General features: G+C 38.0%; 1 long non-coding RNA gene across 1 annotated transcript; it reads right to left on the bottom strand.

The window, feature by feature from the left end:
- Positions 1-3,588: 3,588 nt before the first annotated feature.
- Positions 3,589-13,039, bottom strand: LOC127548219 (uncharacterized). Its single transcript, XR_007950335.1, has 4 exons — positions 12,765-13,039; positions 12,490-12,681; positions 10,379-10,574; positions 3,589-3,750 (listed from the first exon to the last, which is right to left on the bottom strand). It is a non-coding gene; the product is annotated as an uncharacterized LOC127548219 (long non-coding RNA).
- Positions 13,040-13,597: the final 558 nt, after the last annotated feature.

Here is a 13,597-nt window from a genome sequence, read left to right as displayed (position 1 = left end):
GAAGCTTCTTCTAGTTTAGAGATTCTAGAATTCTAATTTTCTTACAGGTTGCTTTTTGTCAGTCTTCCCTCCTACTCCCTCTCTTTCTCTCCCCAGACTTCCTTAAAAATATCTTTCCCCCATTAGATTTGGGGAGCTGATTCTCTCTTCAGTCCCAATCTCCTCCCACGTAAGAACTCTTTTTCCATCTTCTTAGTCCCTGTCCTCCCTCCATCCTCAGTGATTTTCTCACCATTGCAGGATGAATACATAAAGATGATCTGATTTATGACAGGAGACATGTTTTAAAACAACTGATGAATTACAAGATGGGAAAAGACAAGGAAGTGCGATTATTAATTTTTTTTTTGGTGGAGTTCTGGCAAAGGATAGCAGTTCTACCCCCCAACCCACTCCCAGTTGGAATTCATCTTTCTTTCTCTTGTAAATAAATAATAATAAATAAGTTCAGCTGGAAAATGTGGGTGGGAACTTTGCTACAGACTATGTCCTAAAACCAGAACACTTGGAGTTTGTTTTTCCATTGAATTACCTTTAAGTGGACTGGTTTAAAAAATTCTTCTCTTTTGATTTGACTAAAAGGAAAAGCCTTGGTACCAGTGTTCTGAAATAATACTTGCCCTTCTCTACTTCTCTCTCTTGACTCCATAAAGACCATGAGGATAGGAAGGATACAGAAGAGGAGATCTCCTCAGACTGTTTATTTTGATGACAGAAAAGGAAAAAAGGAGGAGAAATAGCAGGTAAACAGGAAAGAAGACCAAAGAGGCAAAAGAAATGATTATGCTTGGGGCAAAAGAAAAAGAATATCATCTGCTTTTTCTGATGGTGAGTTGATTCAGATTTCTGTTAGTAGCATCTGAACCCTAATTACTTGCTCACAGAAAATTTCTCTTTGTTTGGAATCCTCAATGTTACTGAGTTCAGGAGAAGCTCCAGGAGCAGTAGACTGATTTGAAGTTCCTTTGACTCATTCTTTTCCTGGTTCCTGGCAGACCAAGGTGTTCTGCAACTTTGATATCCCCTGATTTCCAGGGTAATACCGAGTGAAGATTATGTGAGTGGCAATCACTTTTGTGTAGGCTCCCCCAAAACCACACTGAATGGTTCTAACTGGCAGTGCAAGACAGGAAGATAGATAAATAGGTAGACATATAAAAAAACCAGAACATTTATTAATTGCTTACTAAGTGCTGGGAATACAAATAAAGCAAACCAGATAGTGTCTACCCTCAATGAGCCTATGTTCTAATGGTGAACATAATCCATAAGGGATATATACCCTTATAACATAAATACGTATTTATATTTATATATTTATAATATATATACATAATTATATAAATATTATATAAAATAATATAAAGGTATAAACCATAAGATATAAGGTAGAGGGAGTTGACATAGGCAAGAGATTTCAGGAAGTATTTTAGAAGCCTGTTTATTAGCAAGATAAGACACAAAGGTCAACCATGAGAGCTAGAGGTGGAGCTGTCATAGAGTAGAAAGCAATTGTGGCACCCTCAGCCTTGCCCAGACTACTTTAGTGCTTGGCACTGAAGAGTTATTCACTCACTCCTGTAGCAGATCTGGGCTGGGTTGAGTTGTCTGGGCCGTGCCATTCTTGAAGCAGCTTTTAGCTGAGGCTTGTGCCCTGTTCCTGGGTGGGAGATGAAGGGAGCAGTTGAATTACCTGGTGAAATTCTCCTTTGAGGACATAAATCTAGACCTTCTTAGAACAGGCTAGACTCCCGAACTAAAATCATAAACATCAGGAAAACGGAGAACAACCTAACATTTTTCATTCAATGATGAAAAATAAATGTTTTCCCCTATTGATTATGATTACTCAAGGCATCTTTTCTGAGATGTCAGCAGCTTAATAGAGGCAATAAGTCAGGACTGCCTGTTTTCTTTTTCTGCCAGTATTTAGTTAATTAAAGCATGCAAATTAAAACACCTTAATTTATATAATATCAATACCAACGCCTTAAAACATTTGGCATAACTGCTTTGGCACATCCCTTACATAAACTCTTTAGAGCAGTACTAATAAAAATGAAAAAGGCTGTAAATCAAATTTAATTTATTCATTTTCTGTTTGGTATGAAAGCATATGCCAAAATCAGATTATTTATGAGCTCTTCATAACAATAGGCATTTTTATTGGTTGCAAATGACAAAAGGGGTTTTCAGAGGGGTGTGTGTGTATGTGGGTTTTAATTTTGAAGGCCTCAAAACTCATCTATTTTCTGTACTCTGGGATCACTCAGAATTACATCTGTGCATTCATATATCCTGAAAAAAATTTAGATAAAAAAGAATTGCCTCAAACTTTAAAATATGGTACCCCTCCCCTAAAACACATGCAAACGTGTGTGCATATGTGTATAAAATACATCATATAACATATATGATGTGTTGTATAGTAAGATAAAAGACGGGTGATTTATAGCCGATTTCTTAAATATTCCATTAAGAGGATTATCACAAAGAAGCCTCTGATACAGGCAGCATTGGAAGGGATTTGGTGTACGGCTGCTTTCTTGGAAGCCTTAGAGTTGAAACTACATCTGTGTGAATGAATAACCTACATCCCTTTTCACATTTTTCCTTCTTTGCTGATATATCTCTCTTTGTCTGGGTGGATCTGGGCCTAACACACATTTTATTCATTTCTCAAAGTGGGATCAGTGGCTCCTTTCTGAGGTAGATGGTATGCATTTCCTAGCCCTTCCCTCTCTCTCCCCAAGCTTTCTTCCATTTTTCTTTTCATGTTTTCTTCCTCCCTTCCTCCTTCCCTCCTACCCCCATAGGGAGAAGGGTTTCTTTTTTCTGTGATGATGATGATGATGATAATGATAGGGTAAAGAATGGGGTGTTGAGGCAAGCAGAAGGAAAGGTTAGGGTAAAGACCATGCATCCTAGTTACTGTGTGTGAATCCTTCTCAATCTCTCCTTGAGAAACTGAAGGAAATTCTGGAAAGCAACCCTCCGGCCGCTCTATGTTGGCTTTGTCTGACATCTCATGGGTTTAACAATTCTCTCCGAGAACAATGAGACAGCAGGAGTGGGAACTCTCAAGCTGAAGGAACCTCAGGAGAAACCCAAGGGTGTGACCAAGCACTCCAGGCTGGGCCTGCCTCTGCCCACAAACCATTTGAGTCTGGCAAATTGAGATGAGTCTATGACTAACTTGACATTCTGTTAGTTCTCTGGTACTTGCAGTCTGGACTCTGAACCTCACCTCTCCCAAGCTTCCTCTGAGATATTGTTTGCTGTTCCTAGTTTGGACCCCCTTTCTGCTCAGACACTACCTACTATCTTTAGCTTCTGGTTAATGACTTTCTGTCTGATTCTTCATCTTGGCGTGTTCACACTGTGATTTTGATCTCTATTTTTACAGGAGCTTCACTCTCCAGCTCCCTCCTGCCCTCATCCGCCCCCTATTTCCCCTCTTCCTCCATCCTGCCCCAGCCCCAACCATATTTCTCAAACCCCAAGCGAGCTCCATGCACTCTTCTTATTCGAAGCTCCTGACAAACCCTGCCCAGGGGTGAGGCCGGGGGAAACAGTACAGGCTTCTCATTAAAACAAAAACATCTTTTATTTATTATCTTAGTACATTAGCATCAGAAGTTTGGCTGCAGTAAGGGGAAAGGATGAGGAAGTGCCAAATGACGTTCCTTTTTGTGGTCCATCACAGTCATGCGTTCTGTCCTGCCAATGGGATGATGGGAGGATAGTAGTCTAGGAAAACAAAAACCAAAAGCACTCTAGCAGTCCTATTTCCTGATAGGAACAATAGTGGTATATGTGGTGACCTATTTCAAACAGTCTCCATTTGTAGTTAACTGAGTTCAGTTTTCTCCCTTGTCTAAGAGAATGATAAATTTGAAATTTAGGGACACAGATTTACTCCTTATGACTCTTTAGTATATTTCTTCGGGAGCACATTAAGAGATATTCTAGTAGGGCCTAAAATGGTCAACGGATATTCTTAAACTGCTTACTTGGGCATATTTGCTTCCTAAAATCATCATGTATGCACTTATCTACTGGTGTGTTGAATTCTTCCAGGAGAATGTTAGCTCTTTAAAGGTATGGGCTGTGATTGTCTTTGTCTTCTTATATCCAGTGCTTAATGTATGTGTATGTTAAATCCTTAATAAACATTTATTGATAGGCCTAAATGTAAGTGGATGAAGTTTAATAGAGCAAAATGTAAAGCCTTCTATTTAGGTTAAAAAAGATCAACTTCGTAAGTGAAAGGTGGGCATAAAGGCAAATTCCAGTTTCTTGGGAAAAGAGATAGGGGATTTTAGTAGACTACAAGTCCATATGAATCAATAGTGTGATATGGCCAGATAACCACAGAGGGCCCATGGCCTAGGGAATAACATATATATATTTTTTTCATTTTTTATTAGCATTCATTTGGGACCCACTTTGGTTCATACAGAAGCAATGGACAGACTTCTATTTATGGGACCTAAGTTTGAAACCTGGACTCTGTTACTTTTATTTGTAGAAGTTTAAACAAGTCATTTTCCTTTTCTAAACCTCTGTCTCCTTATCTATAAAATGAGGGAGGTAGTTTAACTGATCTTTATTATTCTAAATGTAGGCTCTCTATAAAAGAAAAGATATTCTCCAGCACTGTGAAATGGGCTTTATTTGATTCCTATGTGAATATGGCAAGGACGAGGCAATTTAGACCTGAGACTCTGTGATGTGGTGTGGTAAGAAATCCTGGTTGGGATTTATGGAAGTAAGTCCAAAAGGTTTTTGCTGCAAAGACTATTTTTTCCATAAAAACAATGAAATCTCCAGACTTAATTAGTCCAGGGCACTATGGCTTTATTTATTGACACAGCTTCCTGGACATCTAAAATATAAAAGACTAGTGCAGGGTAAGTAATACTTCTCAGAGTTGACAGATTTTCTTTTATTTTTTCTTTCTTTTTGCAAGGCAATCTGGGTTAAGTGACTGGTCAAGGGTCACAGAGCTATTAAGTGTCAACCATCTAAGGCTGGATCTGAATTCAGATCCTTCTGACTCCAAGATTGGTTTTCTCTCCATGGTACCATCTAGCTGTCCCTGGTCAACAAACTCTTCTAACCAAGTTATCCACTATGGCAAATGTGGAAGAAAAGGAACCAATGTTATATCTTTTTTGACTATCTTTTTCTTTCTATAGTTAAGTAAACTTTTTTTGTTCAAAAGTGGCATGATCTACAAGCGCCTCATTTTGTTCTAACTTCAAGCATCAGTCACTGGAATGGTTTGAGTCAAGTGTAGATTAAAACAGGATTTCTTAAACTTTTACTCGAGACCCTTCTCACCTGGGAAGTTTTTACATGACCCTGGATATGTAATTATATAAAATAGGTATACAAATCAAACATTTGCTGACAATAAATCATAAAGAAATGTATTTTAAAGCAATTCTTTAGTATACATATACTTTTATAAAATTTTTAAAAGTGAAAGCAGATTTGCATGCTAATGAGATGGATGTCTTGTTTATTTTTACATAAAGAATTAAATCTTGGTGGAATATTTGATACTCCAGAACACAAAACCCTATATATATATACCTTTCCCTATAAAATATATGTATGTGTATATATATATGCATACATACATATATATATATATGTCTATGTGTATGTATACTTCCATGAGTCCCAACTAGATTAGTAGGTATTGCTTTTACCACATCACATCACTAAACAGAATTTCTAAAATCTTAGGTCTGAAGTGCCTCATCTTTGCCATATTCACATAGAATTAAATAGCATCTATTTCATAGTGCTAAAGAAAAATATTTCCTCTTATAGAGATCATACACTCACACTGTGCAAAAATAAATGCTATATGTAAATATGTATATAAATTATATATATATATATATATACATATATACATATGTATATATATATATATATATAGTAATAAAGGAGGATTAGGTTCCTTCTCTCTCCACTTTCCCTCAACACCAAGGTTAAAGTTATAACAGAAAGCAAAGAGTAGACAACAGAGGTGTTAGGATCATAGCATCATAGACCTAGAAGGGATCTTAGAAGCCAACATTTTCCTTTTAAAGATGAGAAAACTGAGGCAAACAGAGGTGAAATGACTTATTCAGGGCCACACAGCTGTCTGAAGCTGAACTTGAATCCAGGTATTTTTTACTTCAAGACCAGGGTCCTATTCACTACATTTTAAAATGTTTTTAATGTGTTTAATTCACTGTTAACATCATGTTATCCCTTTATGAAATGTAAATGCTTTTCTTTGATTTTTCAGAGATTTAAATGGAAGGCCTCTCAGAATCTGAAATGAATTCAGTCACAAGTTGGAAATGGAAGAGGAATTTGACCCTTGAAAAAGAATCACTCTCACCAGGGCTTGGCATTTATTTCTCCTTCTTTCCCCATAAGCCATGTTTCTTTGAAGTGTATTTACTCAATCAGTAGGAGACACTCCTTGCAGTAGGAAACAGAGATATATGCTTCTGACAGACCCAGATACAAAGAGACAGTTTTAGGGAGTGGGACGTGTGGCAACAGAGAAGAGAGCCAACTTTGGACAGAGTTATCCCTGGCAGTCCAGAGTTGGATTGCAAAAAGGACTCCCCTGAAGAGAGAAAAAAATCTTCTAGTACCTATAACACTAAGATTCCTTTGCAGTATATTTTTCCTACATGTGTGCTTCATTATCATATTACTCCCTCTTTGTGCTCACTCGTCTAATAAATGTTGTGAATAATTTGTGGGAGAATGTGTTTTAGATTTGGAATGAGATATTTTGTGTTACTTTTTCTTATTATACCTATACTTAACTATTTTACTTAGTAAATGCTTTTACTAAGAACTATTTGAGCCTCCTGGCTTACTGTCATAGGAAGAATACCAGTGGGGGCTTATGAGCTATAGTTTTAATGAAAGCCACTCATATCTCTAGAATTTGAGGGCAGCAGCCACCCTTTGGGTGACCACTCACCTGTATTCAATCTGAGTGAGAGTACAAGTTTGGAGAAATAATCTGGGGAATAATACCAGCCAATTTTATTGGAGTGAAGAACTTATATCTGAGGGGACCAGAAAAAGCCTTATATATGAAACTGTGTTTGAATTGAACCTTGAAGAAAGCCAGTAATTCTAAAGAGAGAGATGAGGAGGGAGTTCATTCTAGGCATGCAAGGCAGTTCATGCAAAGTCAGAAAGTGAAGAGATGAAATTTAGCAAAATTTAATCTGTTGGCTGAACTGTAGAATATTGAAGGGGAATAATGTGTAAAAAGATAGGGCTGGAGCCTGGCTGTATCTCTTTTTCATAGATTAATAGAATTCTATAATTTCAAAGATGGAAAGGAACTGAAAAGTAATCTGTAATGTAACCTTTCTCTGAAAAACATTCCCGATTAGTGGCCAACCAGTCTCCAAGTGAATGGAGAACTCACTTCTTTTTCAGGTAACTAATTTCATCTTTGATAGCTGTCATTGTTAGAATCAGGTGAAGTGAGGTGGTACAGTGGAGAGAGTGATGGCCCTGGAATCAGGAAAACTTCTTCCTGAATTAAAATGTAGCCTCAGACATTAGCTGTGATTTTGGGCAAATCACTTTATCCTATCTGCCTCACTTTTTTCATCTGTAAAATGAGTTGAAGAAGGAAATGGCAAACTACTCCAGTATCTTTGCCAAGAAAACCTCAAATGTAGTTTTGAAGAGTGAATACAACAGAAAAATGACTGAAAAAATTAAAATTGCTAGGAAGATTTTTCTTTTATTGATCCAAAATATGCTTTCCTGATACTTAACCTTAGTGTTTTCATCCCTTCTCTTTGTACCCAAGAAAAAACAAATTGAGTTTTTTTCCACATGAAAACCCTTTGACTTTGTGAAAACAAAAATCATGTTATCCTCTATTTCTTTTGTTATTATACATGAAATTATTCTCATTCTCTTCCTGTGATTCTCATTATTATCATTTCTGAATCCTCATAACATCTTGATTGCCTTCTTCTATATGCTCTTCAGTTTGTCAAAGTCCTCCCTAATATGTGAAGCCTAGATATTCAAGTGCTCTCTACCTGATGAGTACTATTGAGACTTCTTCCTTATTTTGTCTACTATTATTATTATTATTATTTTTTTTGATAATGCAACAAGGTTCTAGAAGGTTTTTTTTTTTTTGGTCTGTCACTGTTGATGTTTTATCCTATAACTGTGCAGTTGATTTTTTGAACCCAAATATAGGAATCTACATTTATACTTAGTAAATTTCATCTTCATAAATTCAGATCTTCTTTTTAGATTGTCAAGATCTTTTTGATCCTCATTGTCATCTAACATATTGGTTCTTCCTCTCTGATTTATGCCATCTACAAAATTTATAAATGTGCCACCTATGCTTTCATCTAAACTAGTGATAAAAAAAATGTTAAACTTACAAATAGCCAAAGTAGAGACAGTGTGGTACAATGGAGGGAGCACTGGTGCTGGAAACAGAGAGCCAGAAATCAAATTCCATTTCTTCCCCTTTTGCTGTTTGGTTTTGATTGATTGGTTGTGTCTGACTCTTCATGACCCCATTTGTTTTTGTGTGTGTGTGTGTGTGTGTGTGTGTGTGTGTGTGTGTGTTTTTGGCAAAGATACTAAAATGGTTTGCTATTTCCTTCTTCAGCTCATTTTACAGATGAGAAAACGGAGGCAAATAGGGTTAAGTGCCTTGTCCAGAGCCATATAGCTGAGGTCTTTCTGATTCCTGGCACTCTATCCACTGTGCTACCTAGTAGAATCAGGAAGCCTTGAGTTCAAAGCTAGCTTCAGAAACTTAATGGCTATGTGGTCCTGAGAAGGTCATTTGACTTCTACTTGCCTCAGTTTATTCAAACACAAAATGGGATAATAATAGCACAACTAAATTCCAAGGCATTGTAAGGATGAAATGAGATAACACTTGTAAAATACTTAGTCCAGTGCCTGGCACATAGTAGGCACCTAATAAATATTTGCTTCCTTCCTTTCTTATAAAAGACAAGTCATTTCATGTCAATTTACCTCCTCAGGGAGCAGTTTTATTGTCTGACAAATAAAAGGGTTTGACTAGATGACCTTTGAGCCCTTTTTCCAAATCTAAATCTATAGTGCTTTGACAGAATGATGTTGCTAGATACCTCCCTCTATGTTGACATTAATCACTACTCTTTAGGTCTGGTTTCTCAACCACTTACAAATCCACCTAACTGTAATGTCATTCAATCCACATCTTTTCATCTTGACCACAAGATTATTGTGAAAGACTTGTTAAATGCCTTGCTGAAATACAAGTTCACTACATTTATTCCACTCCCTGATTTACCAGTCTGGTAACTCTGTCAAAAAAAGAGTTTACTAGACTGTAATCTTCATGAGGGATCAAGCTTCTGTTAATATTTGCATCTTTCTCATCACCTAACAAAGAATTATGAATAGAGTAGATGCTTAATAAATATTTATTGCATAACATTACATTTCACTGAATCTTCCAAAGGGCCTAGGGTTGGTCTGGCACAAATTATTCTTGAACCTATGTTCTTATTTATTACTTTTTCCTTTTTAAAATACTCATTTAGTGGTAGACTCTAGACTTTTATCAGTAATTAAAGTCAAACTTACCTGTTTATGGTGTCAAGGATACAACTTTTCCTTTTAGAAAATTAGATTATTATTGCTTACTATCTAATCTCAGAGTTTCTCATTCAAATCTTTCGCTGAAGTTTTAGGGATAGTGCTGCCATATTTTTCTTATTGTTCATATTACCCCCAAATCACTAGAAGAGATGGTAACAGGACTTTGTTGATCTTTATCCTAGGAGTTGAGCTAAATATCAATCAAAACTCCAAAAGAATCACACAAATTTGCTGAATCCTAAACCGAATCAAAATGAAGTAATCTCTTCAGTGAACTACAAAACAAAAATTAAAACAAACAACAACGTAATGCTTAGACATAATACTTAATACTTAATTCTAATAGAATTTGATTTACATTATTTCATTTTCATGTTTTATCAGTGTTTGTAGTTTTGGTCTCACTATTCCAGGCTGGTATAGCTCTCCTTCAGTGTTCTAGGAATACCCTTAGGAATTTAAGTTGTCTCTGTTCTACTGCCATTAGCTCAAGCCCCCATTAGCTATGTTCCCTTCACTGTCAGCTAACAGTGACAAGAGCCCCAGTTCCATTTAATTACTTAACATCAATTAGCTTTTACAAAAATGCAACAATAACTAATAGCTATTTCCCCCCCAATCTCTCTTGGGCACACTATTGCTTATACCAAGGAGAGGGTTCACTCCTAACACAGTTTCTATATAACATTGGTCTCACCAAGTTCATGTCTAGACTTCTGGGTGAGTCCTTGTCTTAGTTACCATTGGACTCAGTACTGAAGGTCATTCTTAGAGGTCACTTCTTGCTCTTCCAGGCATTGATGCTGAGTTGGCTGCAAATCCTGGCATGGAATCACGGAGGCTTGCTCATTTGATGTAAAGTCGGAACATCCAGATTATCCTTCTCCTAAAAACTGAGGAAAAAAACATCAAGGCAAAGGATTGAGACTTATTTTCAAGGGGCCACATGTCAGTCTTGGGGAGGGAGAAAATCTAAGGCTTTCCCCAAGGCACTTTCACTCACTGGATACTGTCAGTGAATAAATCAAACCAAGAATAATGATCCACTTAGAGAGTGGTCAAGAGAATAGCTTTAGGCCTTGTCCATTAGTTCCTTCCTTCTGTTTCATCTACAGCCAAATGAAATAATATTTGTAAAAAAATTCTTAGCATGGTGAAAGGCATTTCATAGGCACTTCCTTCCTTCTTTCCTTCTTCCCTCTCTCCCTCCCCCCCTCCTTTCCTTCCTTTCTTTCTTCTTTCCTTCCTTTTTTCATCATCATGGAAAATTTGCATCCACTCTTCCCATGAGTCAGTTCCATTACACATGTAGTTAATATATGTGAAACTCTTTACAAACTTTAAAGGACTATGTAAATTCTATCTATTATCATCATCTCTTCATAATTACCTTTCAATAATTCTGACATAATCCCCTCCCTAATAAAAAAAGATAAACAATTGAAAAACCTATCTGATATAGTGACTTCTATTGGTAAAATACATAGCATTCTTCACCCATGAACTATCATCTCTAATAAATGAAAGAAAGAATACCTCCAATTCCTTAAAAAAATTGAAATAGAACCCACAATGGCAAAACCAGAACAAAATCTGAATCAAATTGCTATTTTACTTGGTGTACATTTTTGTTCCGAGCCAGCGAGTGCTTTGGAATTTCAGCTTTCAAATTTGGGAGAGGTAGGAAGCATCCTATCTAGAACTGGCCTTTAAGTTTTAGGGTATTCTGAGGCGGCATTTCTAACCCCAAACCTATCAAGTCTAGAAGGAGAGGGATCACTTCTCAGGAAGAGAAGAGCTTTAGTTTCTAGGTGATACCAATGAGTCCGAGTAAAGCAGACTTGAAATGGTCCTACATTTTCTTGCTCTTTTTGGGGGGGAAAATGGGAGAAAGAAGGGGAGCTCCACAGGAAAAGGCATAACGGAATAGCATGAGGAATAACGCAAATCAGACCAGGAGAGAGCGAATAAGGGAGCAAAGGAGAAGGATATGAAAGAGAAGAAAAATAGGGTTAAAGAAGGAAAAGGGGGAGGAGGAGGGGATTTTAAAAAGTATCTTCTTTCAGTGTGACCATATGGAGTAAAACAACTCTCCTTAGCTCCTTTTCCCAGTCTTCCTCCCCCTTCCCCCAGATCTCTTTCCTTTCCTCCTCTTCCTCATCCTTCTCCCCCTCCAGGAGATGTGGGGGCCTTCTGAGCCGGCTTTGCCCCCCCTTGGCAGCAGACAAAAGGCCATTGCTGAGTTGTACAGAAAATGTTTCACTTTGCCAGAGGGCTCTGGGTAAATGCTGGGCAGGACACACCTCCCACTCCAAGGGGTTGCTTCGGACCAATCCCTGCCGAGCCTGGGAGCCCGAGCATCCTGGGCCTGTCAGTCACTGGGAACTCTCAGTGAAAGGGGCCCCTTGTCAACTTCCCCTGCCTTTGAAGTGACTGGGATGGAGGTGCTCAATTAAAAGCCCATCAGTCTGTAAGTAAATCAACGCCTATCAGCCTTGTCACATCAAACAAACGATTATTACCCCAGCCCGCCCACCCCATTAATCTGGCTGTTCCTTCTTGACAGCTCAGGGTCAGGGCACCGTAAATCCTGTCCTGGATCACAGCCACCTGGATCAGGATTAAAGCAGCCCAACGGCATGCTCTGAAAGAGGGGGAAAAAGAGAGAGCGAGGAAGAGAGAACAGGGGGAACAGAGGTGGTGACAGAGGGAAGGCAGAGCGCACAGGCGGTGAAAAAACTGAAGGAGAGACTGCGACCAATCTCTGAAAGGTAAAAAGTATCCAGATCTTAAAGACGAGACCCGAACCTTGCTCCAGACTTTGAGATGAGCTCACTGACCAGGGACGAGGCATTTAAATTTCCTTGCAGTTTCTTTATTTGTAGGAAGTTGTAATTTGAAGAGCTTTGGGTTTGGAGTCAAAAAACTTGAGTTCAAATTCTGACTCCACTTTTTACGGCGGTGAGCACTTCGCATCTGGGGATCCTAGTTTTTTCATCTCTAAAATTAAGAGAACAGTTTAGAATAATTTCTAAAGTTCCTTCCAATTTTTGATCTTATAACTTTAAATTTGGTGGACTCACCTCATGCAGTTGTTAATAAGAAAGTTCTTTGTAAACTTTTAAACACGATAGAAATATGTAGAATTATTAGAAAAAGAACCTTTTTCCCCCCTCAGTAAAAAAACAAAAATAAAAAATGAGAGGTTTAGTGATGGGTCAAGTTCAGCTACTCGACTGAGTCTGTTCCACAAGTAACACTTTGTTCTAGGGCATTTCTCCCAGGTTCTTTCTGCCCTGGAGATCAGGAAACTGGCTTCTCCCTCTGCAACTCAGAAAGGGTTGGTGAAGGGTGTGAGGGAAAACAGTACTCTGGACTCAAAGGCTGGGGAGAGAGGAGGAGGCAACTAGCAGAAAAGGGGGAGGAGAGGTCAAGTCTCCTTATCTGGAAGAACAAGGCATGCTTTTTAAGGGAAGGAAAGGCAATCTTTGCCCAAAGAGTTATGTATGACCTGACACCAGAAGAGCCCAAGGCTTAACCCTAACTTGTGATTTTCCATGTTAAGAAAGAGCCATCACATGCCTTCTCTTTTTCTGGAGGCAGAGGTGGCTTGAGGCTGGGAGCAGCAAACTTTTAATCCCAAAAGCAATGGAGTAGAGAAAAAAAGCATCAGAAAGGATCTTTCCTATTGAGTCTCTTTCACCCTAAGGTTCTAATAAACTTTGATCTGGAAAAAGAGAAAATTCTTGAAGATAATCAACTTATAAATAACTTTTCTTCTCTTAGTCTCCTATTGCCCCCTTTAAATTAGTCAAGGAGTAGGTAGGCAAAAGCAAAATGTCCCATAGAAAGTATCCCAGAGTCACATTCTGAAATAGTGAGGAGCTAACCCCATTTTCCTACCTCTTCCTCCCTC

The sequence above is a fragment of the Antechinus flavipes genome, chromosome 2 (genome assembly GCF_016432865.1).
Source record: "Antechinus flavipes isolate AdamAnt ecotype Samford, QLD, Australia chromosome 2, AdamAnt_v2, whole genome shotgun sequence".
In the NCBI taxonomy this organism is placed as follows: Eukaryota; Metazoa; Chordata; class Mammalia; order Dasyuromorphia; family Dasyuridae; genus Antechinus; species Antechinus flavipes.
The sequence above is the reverse complement of the archived record's forward strand: the minus strand, read 5'-3'. Positions and strand labels throughout refer to the sequence as shown.